Here is a 26,183-nt window from a genome sequence, read left to right as displayed (position 1 = left end):
ACTAAACGTCATCATTCAAAATGTATTTGTCTCGCGGAAAGTAATTCCGCCTGTAGTAAGATGTCCGTAGAGGCGATGGCGAAGCTACAAATCGTTTTCTTCTCGTGATAAAAGAGAATGAAATGTTTCTTACTTTATGTAGAGAGCGCACAATGGATGGCGACAGATATATTTATTATGTAGTCGGAGTCGGAACCTTCTAGGCGGGAGTGTAGCACGGTAGAGTGAATTCGGAGTTGGAGCCCTCCGCTGTACAGTGTAGACAAGACGCAGATACCTCCCTTGGGCTTGCCAAAAAGGTAGCATATACATTTTTAAAGCATTTTCGTCGCGACTATCCGAATACTTATCGATAGATTTAACATATGCAAAAAGAGACGTGTATACCTGTATACACATGTGGACATAGACATTTTAATCACAACAACTATTATTCAATCAGTACTTACGCCTGAAATGTTTATGTTTGGTGATGTAGAGATTTTTTCTAAAGATTATCTACAAATTGATTTTGTAGGCATTTATATGTTCCCCGTTTTGATAAAAGTTTTATTTATTTATTTAAGTTACTTAATTTATTATAAATAAAGCTTTTTGAAATAAAAGTCTTAAATTATTGATTTTTTTTTATTTATCGCTTTAAATTTCCTTTCGGTTCTAAAGTTAATAAGATGAAATTTACCAAACAGATTTTCGAGTAAAAATATTCAACAATATATAAGAATATAAAAAAAATGTTTTACTAAAGAATATTATTTAAAAATATGGAGACACAAGCAGAAACTCATTAATAGAAAATTTAAATTATATGAGTAATGCACACATAACTTAGCATTACATATACACATTGTGTAAACAACCGCGTATAGACGTATATGTCTGAATAAATGAAATAATATTATCGATAGAAATAAGGTCGAAATCTCAATCATTTTTGACGAAAAGTCGATAGCCCATAGTCAAACTACATAAAGCTTCGAAAAAGCTATTGATAAATTGTGATCGTTTATTTGTAAATTTATTTTAATTGGTTTCAAAAACATATTGAGACTGGCACTTCACTGTCAAATTTTAGGCATGTTCAAAATGAACACGCAATTTACATGTTAATTTAAAAATCACGGGGTTAATTTTTCTAAACGTCACCCGAACTCGGCGTACCTACATCCCGCAAGGCGCTGATAATTAAATTTCCTCCTGATGGAACATTTTTCCAGCCTCCCTCCCACTCCTGGCTCCGTTATACCCCCCCATATCCGCCACCCCGTGACGTATGCACTACTACCGCCGGAACTAGGTCACACACGGAAGCAGGCTGCTGCTCCTAAACTCTCTCATTACCTTAAACGAGTGTCACTGAAATTTCCAGCATTCAGAACTAACTCTCAACTCACTAACAGAACTAATTACAGGACGATTTATCCCTATAAACATACATAAATACGTCATGGACCAAGTGATAAATTGTACGTAATGATTAACGTCCGAGCATTATTCAAGGTAGAGTGATAAAAATTCGGGAAAAATTATTCAGTTGTTGGGTATTATATCCAAAATTAAACAAGGTTTATTTGGTTGAATTCTACATATATTTATGAATATGTTAATACGTGACGCGTTTCGTCTTCTTAGCATAACATTATCAAACACGTGTGTTTGATAATGCGTGTTTGATAATGTCCTATGAAGACGAAACGCGTCACGTATTAACGTATGCATTAATAAATGTAAAATTAAACCAAACAAACCTTGTGTAATCTTGGATATATTACCCAACAATTCAATATGGAATTCTACCCACTGTCTGCAGTTACAATAAATAATTTTTTTTATTCAGTTTCTATTAAAACGCTTTATAGAGACCAAATAATTTATGGGAGAAGAATATGGACGTTTTGGGCATTTACAGGGCTTGCGCTTGACATTCCATAAATAATTTTGTTGCTGTAAGATCTATATAACATCTGTATAACAATACCTCAAGGGATAAATCGAGTTTTTGTGTAAAGAAAAACATTTGGATATTGAACAGATTTTTTAATAAAATACACATACAACTAATACTTGTATTTAACGATGATTGACTGTATAACTAAGCAAAATAATATAAAGTATTCGAAAACCTTTAACTCATTAAATAATCTTTAATTTCTTTCGAAATCGACGATCGGAATTAACTATCCCTATTAATATTCTATCGCGAGTCCTAAAATCCTAACTTGTCTGCCGATCTAAAGTTAGAATTCGTGACTTTCATATTCCACTTAATCTTTGTAAAGGTGACTCGAAATGTCTCCCCTTGACTAATGTTCCCGGAATAATTCATAATATCCTTCAGCAAGTCGCGCACGTCCCTTAGCCCTGAAAACGTTACGTAGAAAGTTTTCAGCCATTCACTCTAACTTCACTGAAAATTACTTAGCTATTACAAAATATCATACATACATATTACATATTAAGGTTTATCAGCTCGTATTGACCGACGACGTCAACTGTTTAGGGCTTTCGAAGTATAGGTAACGTAAAATTTTAAACCAAATGATATTTGTATTTGATTGCACAGAAACTCTGATATAATAATTTTAATTAAAAAATCCTCTAAGTTTTCGGTTCTCTTAAAAATAAACTAAAATTGCGTATAAAAATGCCATTTTACTGAGCTAAATCTGAGTAAAAACGGCTTGTCTAACTGAAATAAGATTTTCTCATTTATTTATTTCTCTCTCAAATTATAAAGCTAAATTTAGTTTGCGAAATGGCGAATTGCAACACCGTTTGTATTAATTATTTGGAAAGTCTATATTAAATTTTATACACTTTTTTAATAATGATTTGACTTCGCTGAGATAAAAATAATTCAAAAGTTAAATTTCCGATCATATAGAATTTACAGCGCAATTAAACTGTATATAAGGCATTTTGGAAAGGAAAGCAAAGGGATATACAATCGATTACTCGTATATCGCGATGATATTGATATTAGTATTAGAGCCTTTTGGGTTTCTTTTCCAAAAACAAAATATGCGTTTTTGCTTTGCGCTTTTAGTAAGTCAGTCCAAGTTCGTATGACTTATTCTTTGATAATCGATATGACATTTTGCCCACGACATCCGTGACGTAGTAGCCGTTGTTTTATTCACCACTTAATAATCCACACAATTGTATTTACCAGTTCATACGCACCTCATTTTGTGGGAGAAAATAATTCTCTCTTTAATTTCTCAACTCATGGTAAGGGAAAATAACGCGGGACAAGGGTGGCGGAGGGCAAGGAGTGTTGCGTAATTTGTTAAATTTTAATATTTTATGCAAACTTTGTTTTTAAACACAGAATGTAATAAATTTAGAATCGTAAAAATACGTTGTAAATATATAGTATTTTGAAAACGGCCCGATTAATAAAAAATCCTATTCAAATAACGAAGGAGATGTATATGTAGAATAATGGCCATGGAACGGTGCACAGTTAAATAATACATTGAGATAATTGGTTTTTAACATTTACATTTATATCAATTATTGGAAGACCTTTTCTATTAGTTAGTACAATCGAAGTTGATTGCATCATAATCCCAATATCTGGAAAAGCGACCGCGAATTGAACTATTCAGATTGGAAATTAATAAGTTTTATCCGCAGAGGATTACACTTAACCCTCGACACACGCCGCCCCCTCCCCCACACCTCCGCTGCTTCACACGGTGTACCTACATCAAGTTTATATGACGTCAACGCCTCGGATGTAAACTCGCGAAGTTACTCTCGATAGAAATCCTGTCATCGGCTCTTTGTACCCGCTAGACCGATTCCGAACTGCCGAAAGGGGTGTCACTATAAATAGGCGAGCCCTTGTTACTAATATACCGCCAAGGATCCCTTCTTGGAACGGATTTGAAAAGGTCGAGTTCATCAGCAACTTTCAAACAAGGCGAGACCTACATACTCGTACATACTGACGCTGACGGCGACCTGCTTCGGCACGCTTTCCGATAATTAATCAAACTATTTAACAACGTACGCCTCTTGAGAAATTAACGTATGAATATGTATTTTATTAAATAAATGAATTTCAAATAATGACTGATATGTGTTATTTAAATTTCTAATCACATATATTAAATACGTGTCATGATTAATTTAGGAGTAAAATATACTCATAAAACATATTTTACTCCTCTCTCATAAATCTCATAAAACATATAATGTTGTTATATTTTATTAGATTTAAGTTTTGTACTGATATTTCTTGGTGGAACTACATTTTATAGAATAAAACTACACCGATGTATAAATATTTTTCCACATACTAAACCCGGTTGCTGGTCAAATAAAATTCACGAGGAAAAGATTACATACATAGCTGTTTTATTTTGTTATTTTTATTATCAAGACCATCAACATACAAATCTAACGATACCGGTTACGAAGAAACTCAACCACAATCAAAAACGGTTTAAATTTTTTAATATCTAAAAATGACGGCACCCTTTTTCATATGTATATTTTTATTTATTTATGTTTAAAATTAACATTAATTATGCTGTTCCTAAGATGGCATTAAAATTGTCATTTTTTGTGAATAAAATGAATTACTAATTGGTCTACATAATATTTAAGCTAGGACATTGCTTGATAGACCGAAAACTGAATACTAATCAAAATTTATATTCAAAAATCACGAAGTGTTTTTAATGTTTGGAATACTAATTATGTATAAAACATGAATTCAAAAAATATTTTTGAATAAAAATGAGAATTTTCTCTCTTTGTGTTTCAGCAGATTTAAATAATTGACTAAGAGAGCGGTCAACAACATTGTATAAAAATGTAGCATACCTTTATATTCATAATGTGGCTATGTGTGTACAACGTACGTACATGGCATGGCTCATGCTGAAAATGTATAATTTATTGTAATACTGAAACAAAATTACGGGGGGAGAGCCAAGGCTCGCTTGTTTACTCGGCAACGAGAGTTTTGTTCAGATTTATTAGACGTAGTATTTAGCATACATCCCGTGGCTGCCTCATACATTGTACGGATATTCAGATGAGGGAAACGAGAGATGAGAAATATGGACCATAGACAGGTACATAGGTGCGGACAGCTATTCTCAATGCGCTGCATAACGTTAAATCTAAAACAAGAGATAACTGATAAAACAAATTAACGGACTCTCTCTTATTCTGCGAATATTGCAATTCAAAATATATCATAAGTAAAATTGTGATATATAAACAAAAATATATCTTTTTCACAATTTTACTTATGATATACAAAATATACCATAAGTAAAATTGTGATATATAAACAAAAATATATCTTTTTCACAATTTTACTTATGATATACAAAATATATCATAAGTAAAATTGTGATATATAAACAAAAATATATCTTTTTCACAATTTTACTTATGATATACAAAATATATCATAAGTAAAATTGTGATATATAAACAAAAATATATCTTTTTCACAATTTTACTTATGATATACAAAATATATCATAAGTAAAATTGTGAAAATCCAATTTAACATAAGATCGTTAAATTTTTGTGTACAAATATGAGTTCATTGTAAGCTTGTTTTTATTTAAGTGAATTCAATATTTATTTTGTAATGTAACAATTATAAAACTAGAAATAAGAATCAAATAAGATATACTGTGTAATATGTTGTTAGAAAATAATATAATTTTGTGATTTGGCATTAACTCAATGGAGTAACATGATAATTTAAATAATTAAAATAAGCCATTATAAGACCACTCCTTTTGAGTTTATCAATATGAACAGTTTGGAAAACTACTTATATAATACATAGTTGGTATTTTCACGTGCTGGCGAGAATCTGCAATTTTTTTTAACAAGTCGTGTTTACATAAATATACTCAAAAAGTGATCTTATACAAATGTTTTACTTGCATATTTAAAAAATAATATTATTGAAAAAGTATTAAACGTAAAAAGGTTTGAAACTTTATGCTTGAGACTCGAAAAATATGAGAAATAAAAGTTAATCTAATAAATAAAAATTTTGATTATTGTAATATTATGATATTATTTTGCGAGAAAATCTAAATACTGCAAATTAAAAATATATTGTTTACGTATAATAAAATAGTTGAATTTAATGTAACTTATTTAAGAAAAAAAATAAAATAAGCGTAATATCTACCAAGATCAATTGTGGTGAATTTTTAACAACTTATTAAAAAATTAACAACTTATTGCTTTCCCAACGTTATGTAGTATTCATGATAGGTTTTAATTATTTTTTCTACTCGTAGATGACGCCATCGACGTTCTGTATATAAAATCAATTGTAATTTAACAAAATGCAGAGTGTTTGAGATAGTATTAACTCTAGGAGCTAAATAACAAAATGAATCCTTTTAATACTAACAGAATAATTACATAATCGCACCGAGCGTAGAATAAGCAATTCAGTATCGAGCGAGGTTTCAATACCAGAAGAGTAGTCCCGATGCAATTTGAAATGGAGCGAATTGGAGTGCTTTGTATTCTCTCCGATGGTATGTACAATATTAGAGTGTAAATTCAAATGGGGTGGTTAGGGGGTGGCGTTGCAACCGTCCCGGAGGCGTCGGGGGGGGGGGGTCTAGCTACCGAGCTACCGAGCCACACGGAGACCAGCGAGACCCCTGAAAGCTTATTGTTAAGTAAGAGATAACACTTCATTCTTGACATTCTTTACAATTCAGATGTGGAGATATGCTAATGGAATGTTGTGTCTAACTGAAGCCCTTTTGCGGAACTACCGGCGAAAGGAAATCCAATTTACCAACATCTATTCAGTGACTCGAAGTAATTCGCGGAGGAAAAACTAAAACCGAGAAATTTTCTCTTCGTTATTTCCTCTTTTCCTGCAAATTATTTTCAGGTCCTTTAATCTTTGCGACTTCATCAACAAATTAAGACAACACTTTTTGTATTTTTTTCTTCATATAACAAAGATATCGGTTATAAGCTTGGGTCAAATAACACTAAAAAATATTTATTTGTTTATTTGATCATAAACAGTACGTTTTTTAGAAATCAATTAAAAACTAATTATAACAAACAAGTCAATCATTTGGATATGACGCCCCATGTACCGTATAGGATTGATACCCTATGCACCGAATAGGAGTCAGAAGATCTACACAATTGAAGGAAATAAAGAGAAATTGATCTAATCAATTTGTTTTTCAGAATGGTTTTCGGATAATAATAATTTTCAGAGGAAAAGTCGTTTGAAAAACATTTATCTTTCCAAAAATCGCACACCCTTACTGTTTGCTACGTAACTCAGTCGACCATTCATTTCGCTGGGTATTTTCTCAGCTCATAAATTTTATTTTTTCTTATCGTATACCCGCAGGTGAAAAGTAACAAGAACGGTAAACAACATTACAATTCTATGATAGTTCTTTGTGAATAAATCATTTCCAAATCTCGTTTGTTTTAGTTACCGCAAAAAAATATTACATAATAACAATAACCATATATTTTTTAAACACGACCTCACTTTTGGATAGTAAAAAAGGATTTAAATAAAACTTTGAATTGCTATCTTTTATGTCTTAAAAAAAAACAGTCTTTAGGGCGAGATGAAATAAATAACACATAAAACAACATTGCCAACTATAATAGTCTACTACTAACATTCTTCTTTAAACTTAGTGCCTCAGAATGATAGATTTCCGCAACTCCTAAATATATGCAATATTTGAACGGGTAAGTAAATAAAACTCATAAGATACCATGAAAATACTGGATTATTTTTGATAATACGTTCAAATTAAGTAAAAAAAAGAGAAATTTAAGATACTTACTATCGTAATTTTAATAGAGAAAATTAAAAACATATTTTATTATATTTTTAAGCTCGTTTGATTAGAAAGCTAAAAATTTATATGATATACATAAAAACGAGTCGAACTTGAGAACGATATCAAACATTTGTTATATGGCTTATCATAACGTGTAGTACACTAGAACCAATCCTATTCCTGATATAAAAATGATTTATGAGACATGCGGATAGAGGGTGGATCATTATTTTGCTTTGCCGATAACTCAGTAATAACGTTTAGTAATCACATTGGGAATCTGTCCAAATAAAAACAAATATCGACATACAAGTGACATGACAAAAAAAAGTGACCATACAAGAATATTGAATTAGTAAAAAGTAAAATAACAAAGCATATAATCTACTTTGCAGTTGAAATGTCACTTATTATACCTTATAATTAAAATAACCAGTGTACACGAATGCTTCGCCTTCAATATTCAATCTGCATGCAACATCCTTGAACAGACTGATAATAATCAAATATTAAGGCATTCAGGTCTGCAAGGTTCATATGGATTATCTAGCATAAAATGAACAACATACAAATGCCTAGTATGATTGAAAGTCGCTCTTTGCCCCACAGGGTTTATATGAGGGTTAGAAGAATAGAAGGAAAATCGGTTTAACCAATTAACCTCGATTTGTTTTTAATTTTTTTTTGTTTTAATCTGAAAAAAGATATGGAAGGATATGGATGCCTGGGTATTTACATAGCTTAAAACCATTCATAGGCTTAGTCAAGTGATCACTTGACATGTGTGTAACATTCACCATGATTCTACTCATGATTGTCAACCACACAATTCAAATTAAAAATTGAAAAAAAAAAACAATCCTTTAATTAACAGCCTTTCTTTGGTCTTATGGTCGAGATGAGTAAGTTTTACTCACATGATAACAGCTCTCGACAGCATATACAGTTGAGTCGAGAAAGTTTTACATACACGAAGATCTCTGCTTATAAAAAAAAACCTAACAATGTTTTGGACCCACTCAAAATATTGTTAAAATCATATGTTTTCTCAAAAAAAGGAAATAAAGTGCATTTAATGTTTGGCTAGTAATAGCAGTTTTTTAAAAAACGAAAGTGACACAGATAAAGAAGTTGTCAAAATTTAAATTATGAGTAAAAGTAAAAAAGAAAATGTCTCCATGTAAACATGCTCAGTTTCTAGTAACAGTAACTGGTTACCCTACGGTTTATCTCATTTCAAAATCAGCAAAGAAAAGCGTGCTCAAGTGCCTATATGCTCGTATGTGTACTATACCATAGCGAAGTATGAAATTGAATAAGAGCGGAACGGTAGGTGCATGTTTGGTAATTTGAGATAAGTATGTGGGTGAAGTAGAAGTAGCAGTAAGTAGTAGTAGTTCCGTGAAGAGAAGTAGAACGTGAAGATAGCGCCAGGAGTGAGTGAAGGTAATAGCGGAGTTTATTCCGAGCTTTTATCCCCTGAAAGTGGGCGCAGTCTACTCGTATTAACTATGTACCTATTAAACATTATACGTTTATCTTCCCTGTATATAATGCTGTTGTGTACCGTATATACGAGTTAAGTGCTCAGCGTATAGTCGATACATACTCATGTAACAATATAGGTAAGAGTGGGTAAAGATATCTGATTTCACCCCTTTCAGCGCCCAGATGGTGCATAAGGCACTTGATCAATTACACGAAGGCAAAGTGCTGAGTTAAAGTCGCGCATTACACATCCTTGGATTTAGAAATGCAATATATTTGAAAGGATACAGATGACGAAGAAGGTAATAGACATTCGGAGTTGCTTACCCGCAATCGTAAAAGCTTGTGTAACTTTAACACTGCTTATGAGTACGAGTTTCTTGGGATCAGAACTCATTTTATCGTCTATGCTCCAGAATTTCACAAATATTGTCAAAAGTAATAGTAAAATAAAAATTAGTGGCCAGACAGCGTTCTACGGTTAAAAGAAAAAAAAAATAAACGTAATATTTGTTAAAAGTTAATTTTACGGGGATGTATAAAAATCAAACCTTATAAACGTTCAAAAAATACATATATGAATTATGAATGAACTCTCTTTATCATTAATCGTTTACTTTGTGTAATACCACTTAGTGGTATTATATAAAGTGAACAATGAATGATAAGAAGAGTGCAATATTACCATACCACAATGCTCTTAGTAAACAAAATAAAATACGAATATTTTTAACTCATCGCGTTTTATATGAATATAAGTAATACAGTTTCAGCTGCTTATTTACCATTATTTTGCTTATTACAATAAATGAATAAACATTTTTATTTGTAGTGCAGGATGGAGCAGGTTTACAAAGTAAAACGATTTTTCCTTACGAAATACTCCAGACGCCGGGAGAATTTTCAATTAAATTACAGAAGCCAGATGTATCAATTATTCCAAGAATTGGGAAAGGTGATACTTTAACGAAATTCTATTAAATAATATTCTCAAGGAACACATTATTGTCTTTAAACAGGCTTGTAAAAGTACGGTTGTGCATCCCCGAGTACGCTGTCAATTACTACTATTATTCAATATTACTATCAATTTATTTATTTCATATACATAGATAATTACAAATAACATAATGTGCCCTCACTTTAATTTCCCGTGCCGAGAACACATTTTACAATTTTGTTTAAAAAATTATAATGAAAGAAAACTGTATATAATCAAATACGACATGGTCGAATGATAAGATCTATTACAAATCTATTAACATCTATTATCTATTTATGAATGACGTAGCTCTTTTACAATATATTTAGTTTGGATTTCAAATGACTTTTTTCCCCTACAAACTATTCCTCTATTTTCTTTGCACTAGTCACTTAATAATATAGTTAAAATGTCCTTCACCCTAAACAGCCTTTCCTTACGTCATCTACATCGCTTCAAATATATCTTATTTAAGAATCTAGGGCACAGGATGAATCGTGTTCTTATGATATGCAAAGATATTTCAATTAAATACTGTTTTTGGGTAAGCTCAAGCGGCTTAAATTTAAAAATAGAAATCAAGTTGTAGCCGAGTGGTGTCAAACCTATAAACCCCGACTCAAAATCCACGATACCAACTATCGATACCAAACCCCGAATGATTTGCCTTGATATAATAAATTAATGAACATGCCCTGCGCTCCATTCAGTCCGGAAAGCGGTCATATGTATCGATAAACATTTTGAAAATCATATTCGTTTAAATAAGTTATTGTTCGTTATAATTGTACGTGGTGCAACGCACATAACGTGGGTGAAGCTTTTGGTTTGGTAAACAACGTGTGTAGATACGGTCAACGGTAAACATGCAAAGCACCAATCGATTGCGTTCGCCCGTACATCACAAAATCGTACATATGTGTGTATGACACAATGTACATACATGACGATATCGCTGTATCGCGGGATAACGGGTCACATTGCATTAGGGACACAAAACGCAACGGACAAATTACACGTGCTGCAGTGCGAGTAACTGCAATAAATACGGGGTGGAAATAAAATATATATTTGAAAAAAATATTAACTTTGTACGTTTTCAATTTCTGAAAACAATCCAATCAATGAAAAATAAAAATAAAAATCTACAAGCAGATCATCACATGGATGCGGATTTGTTGTAGTAAAATAACTATCGACTCTCAGTGTCGAGTCGAGGTGAATATTATAGGTTATTTTAATGCGGATCTATTTGTTAATTTGTTAATAATGGATCTATTTCTTAGTCGGTATTACTATAAAAATAAATTTTTGATTACATTTTAGTATTTTTGGGGATAAAAAGTTGATTTAAAATGTTTGTCTAATCTGCTATTAGCTTTTATAAACCATGTCATGTTTAGATTTTGTACATTGATAGTCTATATTATTTACTAAAAATCTAGGTATTTTTTTCTAACAATTTGGACCGATCATTTGATGATGAATAATTTTCAAAAATTTAAGCCATTTTGGCTGGCAACATATTTTGTTTCTCCCTTTTTGTTGTAATTTTTACCGTAGTTTTAAACTAAATGCAGCTTTTAAGGTTGTAAAAATGCAATGAAGCCTTACACAACCAACTATACATATTTGGCTCACAGGCTGAAGCTCGATTTATGCCACAGCTGGCCACCGTTTAAGTCAGAAAATGTAACATAATAAAGGTTAGTTTAGAACAATTTGAGAACAAAGGATGTATAACTGAGATCAGATGATGTAGAGTCGTTCGAGTTACAACCGCAGAATTATAGATTAAAATGGTTAATAACGGTTAATAAGGGTTAATACAAAATAAAGTTGTGATTTTGTGACTTTTAAACTGCCATCCAATGTATTATATATAAATGAAAAATAATGAAATATTTACAATCAAGATGAAGCATTACGAATTGGATTTGGCGCTTTATGAACACAAATTAGGCCTACTTCTTACGATTGAGGAAGGCATGTGCGAAGGCACACACTACAGAGGACGACTCCACTTAACCTATATGGACCAAATTATCTCCGATACGCGTTGTGGCGTAGAAGAGAATGTAAGAAATAGAAGAATGATAGGGACGGGTGAAGACTGACTATGAATAAGCAAACCGATCATCACAAAGATTGTATAACCCACGAAGAATGAACATAATATCAGTAAAATATTAAAAATTAAAGAGTACTTACATTTATTTTCCATTAAATTGAAAGAACAGGGTCAGGAAATGTTCGAATAAAGAATAACGTAATCACAAGTTACGAGTATAATGAAAGGGAGTGTAATGCAGATGGCATTGTACGGCGGAAGTTTAAAGCAATTGAAAGGTCGCTACTGAACGTAGTCAGGGACAAGGTGGATGGCTAATAATATACTCTTATTTCTAGCGGCTACCCTCCTCTACCGGATACATTATTATTTTATCCTAACAGTCACCCGACCCCCCAAAGGGTGGAGGTTCTGTGGATATACCTAAGCTAGAATAAACATCAATGTAATGTGATCGATTCTGTTCTTTGGTTACAATATTATGTTACATCACTTAGGTATATATGTAAATACAAAACAATGGAACAATTATTATAACAGGATTAATTGAAATCTTAACATGGATAAATAATATTATTGAGATGGGATTATAAATGCCTGGGTGTAGGTATTTACAGAGCTCACGATCTGTCATTGCATGCTTTGATTTCTTCTTCTTCTTCTTCCTCTTTATTTAGGACTATGCCCTGTCATTCTCCAGTCCGCTCGTGAGAGGTGGAAGACCAGCCATCTCTCTATCTTTTAGGTGGTCTTCCTGGGGGTCTGCTCCCGCTTATGTTGCTGTCCGCTGCTATCCTCACCACTCGATCCGAACTCGCTCTACCCACATGATTTCTTCAGAAACGTCATCTTGCTGCTTTGATTTATAATGTATAATTTAGATCAGTTATTTGAAAAAAATGGGAAGAATGTATACACGGTGTTTAACGTGGTGATTAAAACCAGCTAAACACAAATCGTGATCGCTGTCAACACCCAGACATCTAGTTTCCATCTCGATTAACTACTTTAGGCTTTAAGATATCAATAAAAAATATCGATATAAATAGCAAATCAGTGGGGAGAAATCCAGTTTAGATAAGGTCGCACAGTTAAATTAGGATTTTATACTTCCTTTTAGTAGATATATTTACAATGTTCAATTACGAAATTCGCTATTTGTTGAAAGTAAAACAGAAGTTTCATCATAAAATGAATAATCCAAGAGAACATTTTATAGTTAAAATCCACGAAAAAATAAAACAAGTTTACCCAGGTTTTAATATTTAACTGTTCATATTCCCATTTATACGAATAAAATTGAAGTTAACTAAACTGTACTCGTATTTGGCAGAAGTCAGATTGAGTCAGTAAGCCGTCAATTTCGCCAATTTAGACTTCAGCGCCGGGAATTTATGATAGTTTGTACTTTATGCGTCTAGTGTATTATATAAAACAATATTAGTGGATAATAGTACAAGATATAAAGCCATTATAAGCTTAATATTTTTTGTCTGGAAATGATATATATATATATATAGCAATAAACTCGCTAATAAACGTTGTGAAAAAGATTTAAATAAAAATAAAACTTAATTTACGACTCGTGCAAAGAGTCGACCCTGGTTTTCGGTAAAGCTAAAATAAAATAAAAGATTTATATAATAAGGTCACCCGCTTTTCTCTGTTCCAACCCTTCTCTTCCGCTACGGAGTAGGGTGGGTAAACAAAACTTGATTTAAATACCGAAAAGGTTGAGATCTCAAAAGCGGTCATTTACTCAAAAATTGAAGAACAATAAGAAAAAAACTTGTTCCGTGGTTCCGACAGGAAAATGATGAATTACTTTCTCTTGACGTCTTACGTTATTTAAACAAAGGAAACTCAAGGTGTTTACATAAAAAGGCCGTTCATTCCGTTTTGAGCTTTCATTAGTAAACTTCAAAAACTGGTTAGGCGGATTTTGTATAATATAAAAATAAAACACTCGGATTAGACCACCTCCTAATGTATATTAATGTAAACACGACTAGTTTTGAGAATTACATTCTTATCAACAGATGAAAATACAAAAATTTTGTATTTAAGAGCTGTAGTTCTCAAAACTAGTCGTGTTAACATTATTAAATTCAATAAAGGTGTTATCATTATTATTTAGAAAGATATATAGTTATAACGACGTGATTCCTCTTTTATAGACACATTACATAATAATAAAATATCATCTTATCCATCTTCATTTCATTTGTTTTTCTTTTTTATTCATTTCTCTTGTATGCTATCATTAAAAAAATAAGCCTCGTATTTTGTTCGAACGCCTTTTATACCATTAATAATATGTAAACATTTTTATGTACATGAAACCTTTTCATTAGAAGTCTTATAATAAGTTCGTAGGAATAAAACTTACTTATGAACAAATAAACGTCGATATTGAATTGGCGGCATTGAATTGATAATATCAAATTATTAATTTTATTTCACGTGGCGCCCTTAGGGTAATAATACTACGAATTTGGCGCGGTATAAGTTTTCTAATTTATCATTAATATTATCACCAAACAGAAAAAAAATACCGCTTGAAATTGAGAAAAGCGTGTTGGCAAGTGACTGAGATTTGGTAACATAAAATTATAGTGCATATTTTAATTGGACTGGACAAACTATTAAAAGCTTATGTGCATAGAGTGTTGGTCCATCCTGCTCTAAGGGAACTTCTCGATAGTATAACGTTATGTTCTACGATTACACGAATATATGTATGCGTGTATATACGGACATATACATTCTAGACACTGAATCTGGTCATTACTGAGTGAGAATAGACCGAGCGGCGACACTTTACATCTGAACACCGACAATTTCCTTTTCTAATAAAACTCATAAACGTTTTCCGACCATTCATTGTATAAATCAGTTAAAGTACCCGTACCACTCATCTGTAGCTATATGCGAGCATTTTGTCATAAAACTTTAGTGTCAAATTGTTCTTTATTAAAGCGGTGTTTCACATTTTACAGCCCAGTTTACATTTTGAAATTCTACACCGGGGAAATAAGGACGACAATGAAACGTAACTCGTATTTATATCGATATAGTTGTACCTATACTCCACACATATCTGTCTATTTTGAGGATTGCTAAATAAATTGCGAGTATCTTATTCTATGTTCACAAATACTGGATTTTCTCCCCTTAGAAGTTATTTAACATAAGCCATTTATAAAAGACCTTTGTAAACTGTCAAAAAGTACGGTTAAGACTTGCTAAACAAAGTAAAAATTTTAAACCCCTGATTGTTGTTTTTTTTTAAAGAAATAACCTGCAAAGCCGCTACTTTAAAAGACTTATCTGCAAGGTAAGAAAGCACTTATATTAAGGTTAGAAAAGGTAAATGTGAAAAATACATCACAAACATCCAGACCGATTGAACACAAATCTTTCTGGAATTTATTTTACATTTGGCGGGAATTGAACTCGCGACGCAAGTTTCTAGTCGAGCGTCTACCTATCTACGCCTCGGCGCCTGTGATGGCAGCCTTATATTCGATTCAACATTCTTGATTTATAACCAATAAACGATAAAAAAATATCACTTTATTCTCTCAATACATTAAACAGTGATAGCCACCAGGGAAGACATAAACAATGACTAATAACGGGTAGTATCAGCTGACTTTGAATGATAGGATGTGGATGCTTTTAAAAAAAATGGTTTTATTTGAAAAATCGTCTTTAAATCATTCTTTTAACTCCGGTAAAATTTAACGTGATTGAATTTTTTGCTTAAAACACCGTTATAGTATTTGCTTAATGAATTGGATGTTTAGGAGTTACCCTTAAAATACGGTAAAAGAATGTCGATTGTGAATATATTATGCTCGTTTTATACAAACGCCGAATCACCGTGAATTGTTAATTTGAATCGTTTGCTTGCATAATTTAATTCAAATTAATATTACGTTTTTTGTAAGGATTTAAGTAAATTCATCAGTTTATACGAATATACAAAAAACCTTTGTTACACTAACAATTGAAAAGCGTAATGCTCCTGTCGGGCGACATAAAGTGTGATGAGATTGTATGGATGTGATGTTCCGTATCCGGTGTTCGTGTTCGGTGATCCTCGTCGTCGCGCTTACAGCGGGGGGTCGTGCGGAGCCTCGCCCCCACAGCCCCTCAGCTCCTCGCCCCCGGAGCAGCCCCTGGAGGAATCAGGTAATGGGGAGGACGACAAAACCTGATATTTGAATGCGGCACTCGACACGTACAATTAAATGTACTCACGGACACGTATCGAGTGTTAATCTCATCACAATAACGTCTTCACACATAAAAGGTAATGTAAAAAATAAATATTAAAATAACCAATTGATGTAGGAATATAATACGTTACGTTAAGAACTGCAAAAATGTGATACAATTTTATCGATTACAATGTAACAACACATCAATATATAATTATATAAACTGCATTTTTTATAGAAAATTCTGTATTTGAACTCACTCTCTCACAATTCTACGATTCTTGTTTGTATGTTTACTATATTTTAATAATGTAATAAAAAATGCATTATTCACAAATTTTATTTTGTCTTACTACTCGTAAATATTGTATTTATTTTCAAGCACCAATTTGTGTATAACAGTTATCATTCTGAAGGAGGGAAATAAACATGATTATCGGATAAAAAATAAATCTTAAACTATAATAACAACATTTTTGTATCTTAATATTTTTTGATAGTTTCATAATAAAAAATAAATAATGGAAATAAATTTTGTACTGCCATTTCTTGGTGAAACTGAATTTCATTGTAACCATATATATCTAAAAAAAATATCAGTTATACTTGAAAAGATGTATTTTAAACTTGTCTCTCACGAACATTTTGAGTCTCGGAGTAACGATTGTTTACCTCACACCTACCGCTATTATTTATATACCACTTAAGCCATCCTAACTTGTCACGTGTGATCATTATAAGTAGATTTATCATATTATGTAGGTAGTAAATTTGAACATACCCCTGTATACGTAATATGACGCGTGAAGAGAATTCAATTCATTTCGCTGCCGATCCATTATATTACGTTAGATATTTAAATATGTACTACATATTATATCGTATAATATGATTTCTCCGGCATGTGGTATTTGGAAGTCTGATATGTTGAGAATAAATTTAAAATGTCTCCCGTGCCATTCGCAGACATTTCCGAATATATTATTCTTATTTAAGTTCAATGCCGACTGCCATTAAACGTAACGAGGTATCTTGTATTTTCTGAATATGTTTGAGCGGCTACGGATATATTAAAACGGGATCAATCAAACGAAGGGTAAGGTACGTTTCTGGGTATATTCGAGTAATATAATCAAAGCAACCAGCCATCTTTAATAATATAACATTCATGATACATGGGTATATATAGTATGCTTGTATTCTCGAACGACTGATTTTTAACCCTTTGACCGATGAGTTTCATTGAAGATTTTATTTGGAAAAAGGTTTTTTTATTTGATTTTACGATATGTTCAAAACATAAGAAATAATACCGACATTAAGCACCTGAGTCTACTAAAGTCCACACCAATAGAGCCACTTCCTACAAAACATTAAACTACCTCATAAAATAATACAGGGAAATCAGTTATTTCATCACCGGGGTGCCCGTACCAGATACGGGCAAATCCGCAAAGGCCCTTTTTTACCCTATATGAAACGATCAACATTAAACACAAAATATTATCCATTTTTAATTTAAGTTTTGGTGAATACCACTATTTCTTAAAATCTATTTCCATTAACTTCCTATACATTTTGCCTTTTTTAACCGTTACAGGCTTCAATAATTTCATTAATTGATTCGGCAGATATTTTGTGGTAAGATCTTTCCATTTTTAATTTAAGTTTTTCTAAGGAAATGCCACTAGTTATTTAAATCTGTTAAAATCTCATGCTTTGTTTTCTAATTAGGGTCATGTGATCTAAGTACAAAGTATGTATCGTTTTCATCCATAAGCGTAGACGTATGTGTGATATATGTTTATTTATCGTATTTTTTTTTGCTACTGACAAGGCTCATCAGCAAAGCGTTAGTTCGATGGAAATCAAGTAAAAAAACTCATTACTCAATCTATACGACATACAGCGATAGAATATTAAGGTCTAGATTTGCTGATATCGTTTAAATTTGACCTTATAACGTAGAGTCCATACTAAAATGGCTGATCTCTCACCACCTTCATTCATTTAAAATCATCATATTTTCTAGAGAACTACATGTCCTCTAGATTTATGTGTCAAAAATCGAAAGGAACGCAGACGTCAAACATAACGAAGTTTTCAATGATAATTTGTATTCGTACTTACGTGTGCAATATTTCATGAATCATCTACGGTACATTGACATTTTCATTGATCCATTTGAGGTTTACATCACTTAAAGAATGACCAGACCTTAATTTTATTAGGGTTTATGTAAAATGTCCAAATGTTAAGTTACGACGGGCTAAATCATGATTCTATGTATATATCTGTTCCCTTTTTTTCAATATTCGACTATTTTTGTATTTTTCCAATACCGAGGAAATGCGAAAATCACAGTTTACAGCAGTTGTCATCAGCTATCTACAAAAGTACAGGACGAGGGTGAGAATTGACCTTATACGTTGAATTGATAAATAATATGTAGATCAAAAATTATGGAAGAACATTAAACAATATTATTTTATAAATACTATCATTTTTCGTTACGTAATAATCTTTTTATCTCGAAAGTATGCAGGAACAATAAATGATTATCGATGTGTTATTTAATTAAAACATTTAATTATAAGTTATTTATTTCATTACAATATATTTTTTCGCTGAAATAAATTTTGTAAAATTTATTTTCACAACTATATTCAACAACGTTTTTAGTTTTCAAATTCTAGATTAAAATTTGTATAACGATGCGATAAAATAATATAAAAACGGTCGAATCTTTTTTTGGGATATCAATGTCAATAAAATTAATTGATGTTGTATCTATAATTGCGGATTAATTTAATGGCTTACGCTTTAGTGCCCTAAAATAAAAGAAATTATTTACGGATATTTTATAATAAGGTTCGTTAAACATTTTATTTGTCAATGTATGTATGTATTGTAGATAAAAAGATGAGATCTCGTATTCCCCCCGGTCCTCGTCTCGCAGGCGCCCGAGGGTAGTACCAGAATACACCCTTCAAATAAACTAAATCCAATTTTATATTACATTGTAGCGAAAAAACTGAGATACTTTTTTTCATCTTTTAATAACACGTTTTAATTGGGTATAATACCCTAAAATGTGTTAACATGCTGTAGTCGATACGTTTGTAATTAAGGTGTTTTTTAGTGAAGGGACAAATACTTAATTTTGGGTAAGGTACAAACTTATATTACATTTCAAAAATCTCCTAAGATCATTAAAGTGTAAACTTTCTCATTAAATGCATATATAACTTATTATTTTTTGACATCTCATCAAAGATGAAGAAGAATATGGAAGTCTGGGCATTTACGGGGCTTACGACCGTCATAGGCTGGTTTGAGTGATCACTTTACACACGTGTAACATTCACCAATTCTACCCATTATTGACAACCACACTACTCAAATACTTGGAAGTTCTATATATATGAACCAATTTAGAAACCTTGTTCATGAATCACTAAAACTTCACTAGAGACATCTAAAGGTGAGATGTAAAGAAGCTTTTATTAAGCAGAAACTCTTATATTAGTATGTGAGATCCGAATCCCGGATTATAATCACACACATGAGAAACGCCAGAAAATACCATTTTCATTTTTATTATTAAGCTTATAATTTGACCAGATAATTTATTTACAACATTTTGAGTGTGTCCAAATACTTGTTCACAAAAACCAAAAAAATATCAAATTGTTATAATCCGGGATTCGGATCTCACATACTAATATAAGAGTTTCTGCTTAATAAAAAGCTTCTTTACATCTCACCAATAGATGTCTCTAGTGAAGTTTTAGTGATTCATGAACAAGGTTTCTAAATTGGTTCATATATATAGAACTTCCAAGAATTTGAGTAGTGTGGTTGTCAATAATGGGTAGAATTGGTGAATGTTACACGTGTGTAAAGTGATCACTCAAACCAGCCTATGACGGTCGTAAGCCCCGTAAATGCCCAGACTTCCATATTCTTCTTCATCTTTGATGAGATGTCAAAAAATAATATGAAAATAACTCCTGTAATTGGAGATAATCCAGATTTTGTGAACAAGTATTTGGACACACTCAAAATGTTGTACATATATAACTTTATTATTATCAAGTTAGAAAAACTTATTATTTTTGTGGTAAATATATTCTTCTAGCCTTTCTCCCATCCCAGTGATGTACAGGGCATCGCACCAAAACGAAACGGTGTAAACTCGATGGTCGGTTACACAAAAGCGAGGTAATCAGTCCAGCGTTTCACATTTTGGGATCATGGGGTGGAATTAATTTAACGGGATACAGGTGATGCATGTGAAGAAGCTCGACCTGAACGACATTAGTGCTATATGAGAAGGAAAATTGAGAAGGAAAATAAGAAGAAAAGTAGGTATGAAAAGGAAAATACCAGCAACAACCAGAGCACTCATAAATGCATACCTATACTCGTACAAATTTGCGTGAACGATTACTTTGAAGAATAAAATATATACAAGTTTCAATTAAAGTTTTACTAAGTAAATACCACTATTTTAGTATTAAGAGAGTATTTTTTATATTAATTAGCTAAGTATTTACTATTAAAACTTATATTAAAATGGATAGATTTTACCACAAAGTGACTACCAAATTCATTAATCAAATCATATAAATACAAGTTTTTCTTTGATTTGGCGTTTAATTTGTAAAACTCCATATTTATATTTTCAACATTAAAATCAAAAACTTATTTGAGTCTGCTAGTTGTATAATTTATTTTAAAAACATTAAAAAATATATTTTCGTGACAGTTACTTTGCCTTGTTAGGGCATTTTCAAACTTCTGTCACAGTTGTTTGATAATGCCCTAACAAGGAGAAGAAATCTTCACGATTTTTAAAAATGTTTTTAAAAAAAAATTAAACATGCAACTTAGTAGACTAAAAACGGTGTTTAATTTAATATTTTTAACAAACACAAGTTAGTGACTATTTTTAAAAATTTCCCTTTTAAGCGATGTGTCAGATGCCAAAAATAAATGGCTAAGATAAATTTATTATTCAAGATATAATATTATTTGAAGACAACAAACAGAAAGTCTCTCGTCTGTGTTCTGCGGGCGGCAGGGCGCGGGCGGCGGCGGGGGGGGGGCAAGGCCGTATCGACCCGCCCCCACCCCGGCCTGCCACGCCCCCCTCACCCCCGACTCGCTACGTCACACGACGTCCTGTTCCCTCGGAACGCCTCACCTGTTTCCGAATATTTATATTAAACCCGAAATCCTCGACTTTACATAGGAATTTTTGTTTCTATTTAAGGGTCGATTGCACTACCTTTCGGGGTATTTTCGGGATAAGTGAGACTTGAATATTTTATGTCAATGTCCATATAAATCGTTTTATAGGTGTAATAATTCTGTATTCAATACTAAAAAGGTTCTTCCACGGCGACCACGACAAGATCGTGGATCAGAGGACGTTCTCAGTACGCTGGGCTGATGACCTTACCGAATGCTGGATTAAAATGGAGCGGACCTCCAAGATATATCACTGGTGGAGTTAAAAAGACCTATACTTAAACTGGATTCACTTGAACCAAGTTAATATGGTATGAGTCAATATAAATTCGATCAACATTTAATATATGTACATGTAAAAACATTTTTTTTATTCTCTCAAAATATTGAATAAATAATGATAAATCATGAATAATAATAAAATCATTATCATATATTCATGTCAAAATCTACGTCTGTGTAGGTTCAATTTATAAATAATGTTAATAATTATTATTATACAAAATAATAATTATTATAAAATTATAAGCAGAGGCTCATAGTATATAAAATATGTACTGACTAACCATACGTATAGGGGTAAGCGGAGAGAATACAACGCCACACTAATCTGTCTTTGCAAACAATCTTCGCCTCTTCCACATTCATTAATCTTCTCATACATACCCGCCGATTATTTAGACGGTTTTAAGTATTTCAAATACTTGATCATGCCAAGTTTTCCTACTGATTTATATTATATTTTACACTGTATACACATGATAAGATATCAACATACCAAAAATGTTTAAGTACCCATAATAAAAATAATAAAAACAAACAGATGTGTCCTTGTAAGTATGTGAAATATTTCAGGAAAGAATTTCACAAGTATAAATGAAGGTTTTAGCAATTTTAGTCATTTCAAACATGAATGCTGCAATATGTTCAAACAAAGATATTTAGAAGTTTTCTAAAATTGAGAGTCATGAGTAGACTGATATAACACATATACGTAGTACAAACATCACTTAAACCTGGCAATGACGGATTGTAAACCGTTTATATACACCGATTTCTTATATTTCCATGTCAACTTAGATATCTTCATCTATGTTGAAATATAATCATGCTAAATAGGTCCTAAGTGGAGAAAATACGTTTTTATAAACAAAGATTTGGGTACCTATATCATTTAATATTTTATATCGTAAAATCAGCCATTTATATTCTAAATAAATATTAAATTCTGCTGCACATCGATACTTCCAACTGGTAAAGTCGGATCTGCAGAAACGATGTTTATCAGTGGTGAGACATTCACAGTAATAAGATAAAAGCTTTTTTACTTTATATTGCGAAAGCACGACGTTTGTACAGCTTCAACGTCGTACGAATATTAATTCATGTCCTAGTTATAATACCACTTTATTTTTAATGCAATGATACTTCAAATAAATATTATTGGTTTGAATCGAATATGAGAGCTTGGGTATGCCTTACGACCCGTCGAAAGCTGGTTCAAGTTATCACTTTATGCACTGTAGCATTCACAATTCTACCTAAACATCCATATTTTTTTTTCATCTATATTGAGATGTCAAAACTGCAAAACTCCGTAAAAATGGAGAAAAACAAGATTCGTGAACAAGGATTTGGACTCACCCAAAATGTTATGTTATGAGAATTGTATAACCTTAAAAAATATACATTATATCTAGATACCTATCTATGAATTAAAATGGTTTTTATTATATACAAATAGGTGAAGTAAAGCTCGATTTAAAAATAGATTTATCATGATCGTTTAAGGATTACCATTCATAAAAGGTAATATTTTCTGACCACAAAGAACCACTTATTCGGGAAAATCACAAGAAATTTCCCGAAAAATGCCTTAACAGAAGGAAGATTAGGACTCAATCGATAGCCTGAAGCTAAGTGGGTTAAATTTCCACGGATATAACTAGAAAGGAAGAACCGTAAACATACACAAATAGTAGAAAGGATATGAACGATGTATTATGATAAAAGTATAATTACGCTGGGTATTATTACTAAGTGGCAGATACTGAGCGCCGGCAGTCTCTAGGCACGGTCCTTAATACAGTCATCGTCTAAAAGGATTGTAGGACGATGGATATTAATGGTTTTGCAGCGAATTTTCATCCGTATTATTATTAGGGATATTCTGCGCCCTGTAATATGCTTACGCCGGCATATACTTTATCCTTATGTTCGCATCAATCACCAAAAATAGTATTAATAAAATTAAGATTTGAGATATAAGTAGCTAAGCATCAAATCTCATTTTATATTTTTAATAATTAAAAATGTTGTGAAATGTCAGTGTTCAGTCAAAACTTAAATACACTTACTGTGCATAAAGTGATCACTTAAATAAAAAAATTACTGGTAATAACCTAGACTAATTCCACAACAACCGTATACCCATCCAATTAATTGAAATGAATTAAAGCTATATACATTGACTTTGTAATAAAGTATGTTTATTCTTACAATCTTACAAAAAATATTTTATTCATTTATTTATATAACCTTTTTGAAACGCTATTAATATATTAATCCTTATTGGTTTTCAAAGAGATTTATAATTGGGTACCCACATACAACAAATAATAAAAAGTACGTCAAGACTTAAGCTTACCTAAAAAATATAAATGAATGATTACTGAATATAAGACATTAAAAATAAGATTAAAATTTATATGGTTCAGGAATATGCTCTCACAAGTCACTTTTGTAGATATATATATATATATATATATATATATATATATATATATATATATATATATATATATATATATATATATATATATATATATATATATATATATATATATATATCTACAAAAGTGACTTGTGAGAGCATATTCTTAATAATTCTTTCTTAACTTAACAATTCCTATCAATAATTTATTAAGATCTGGATTGACGTAACAACTAGAACCTAACATATTCACAACGAACATTAAAAAAGCCTAAAAATAAAATTAAAATGTTTTAAATTATTAATTAAGATTTTTTAAATTACAAAAACGTTGTTTTTGTCAAGCAATTTAGCGTACACTTAAGAATTGCCATTTTTAAAACAAAGGATGGTTATGTAAAAATGCGTTCGATTACACTTTGTGAGAACAAATTTATCCCCTCACTAGATAAAATCTTCCCTTCCGAGGGAATCGGGTGACGCACAAGCAAAAAACTTCAGTTAGTTAATGGATACAGTGACATATCACACCACAAATTGACTAGGTATACTTGACGAGGAAAAAAGGTATTGGAATAATTCTTTATTTCTTTCTTTTTCTCTATATTTTCATTCGTTCAAGAAACACTAGTTTGACAGTTTTTTTAGTGATTAGTTCAAATAATTGATATTTATTTCGATCGCTAAATCAATATTAGAAAAAATGTCAGTATATTTTAATCGCTGAAAATGTCAAACACACGCATACTATTGCTAAAAATTAAAGGTACGAAGATAGATCTAAGACGAACGAAGAAACAAGGCAAAATTTAAACTGTAAAAATTGTTATTTTTAAAAAAATTAACAAGGTTTATAGAATGTGATAAAAATGGGTATTTTGATTGTTGTTGTGTCATAAATGTTAATTGAAATGTAATCTTGACCCAATATTATACTAAATATTTCTCCGGTTTATTATCCGAAGTGTAGATAAAAATATTTTTTCGTTAATTTACTTATTAATAACATATTGTAATAGTTAAATATTTATTTTTAACCGTGAATGTGACAAATTATTTCATTTAAATGAGCGTCAGTTTCATTTTTGCCTACTAGCATTTTGTAATACTTTCTAAAAATATAATGCTTTTTTCTAAAAACATAATTTTTTACGTCGTTGTTAAAGTAATTGAGCGATATATTTTCATATTCTCGCGAAACATATTTATTTTTATCATGCTTATATTAACAAAATATGCTCTAACTGGGATTTCTTGAGCCGAGGGCAAATCTAAAAAAAATGTATGTGATCCGTCATATGCCCATTCTATAATCTATTTATTGATAGCTTTTTTTACATATCATTTCATTATTTCAACTTTTTGGACAATGGAAACAGACAATGACAAAGACAAAGGAGTTTTATTGTGTTATAATACTCTTTGACCAAATGTGGTATATAATTGATTTGTTTTAGCGTTTTGATCTTGTGGTTCTAAGAGTGTTTTACTGTTAAGTGTGCGAGTAATTATTTTATGTTTAATTGTTTGAATTTCATTAGTTTTATTTTTGTTGAATGTTTCGTCAGTAAAAATACGTTTTGGATCTTAAAGTAATATATTTGACGGATTT

The 26,183-nt window shown here is 31.4% G+C and overlaps 1 protein-coding gene across 3 annotated transcripts in view; it reads right to left on the bottom strand.

The window, feature by feature from the left end:
• The window catches only part of kcc (solute carrier family 12 member kcc), a 303,698-nt gene that overhangs the window by 109,684 nt on the left and 167,831 nt on the right, over positions 1-26,183 (bottom strand). The gene's annotated exons all lie outside the window — the stretch shown is intronic.

This window comes from Brachycentrus maculatus, unplaced genomic scaffold, assembly GCF_059751285.1.
Source record: "Brachycentrus maculatus isolate JH-2025_06_01 unplaced genomic scaffold, ASM5975128v1 h1tg000117l, whole genome shotgun sequence".
NCBI lineage: Eukaryota > Metazoa > Arthropoda > Insecta > Trichoptera > Brachycentridae > Brachycentrus > Brachycentrus maculatus.
The sequence above is the reverse complement of the archived record's forward strand: the minus strand, read 5'-3'. Positions and strand labels throughout refer to the sequence as shown.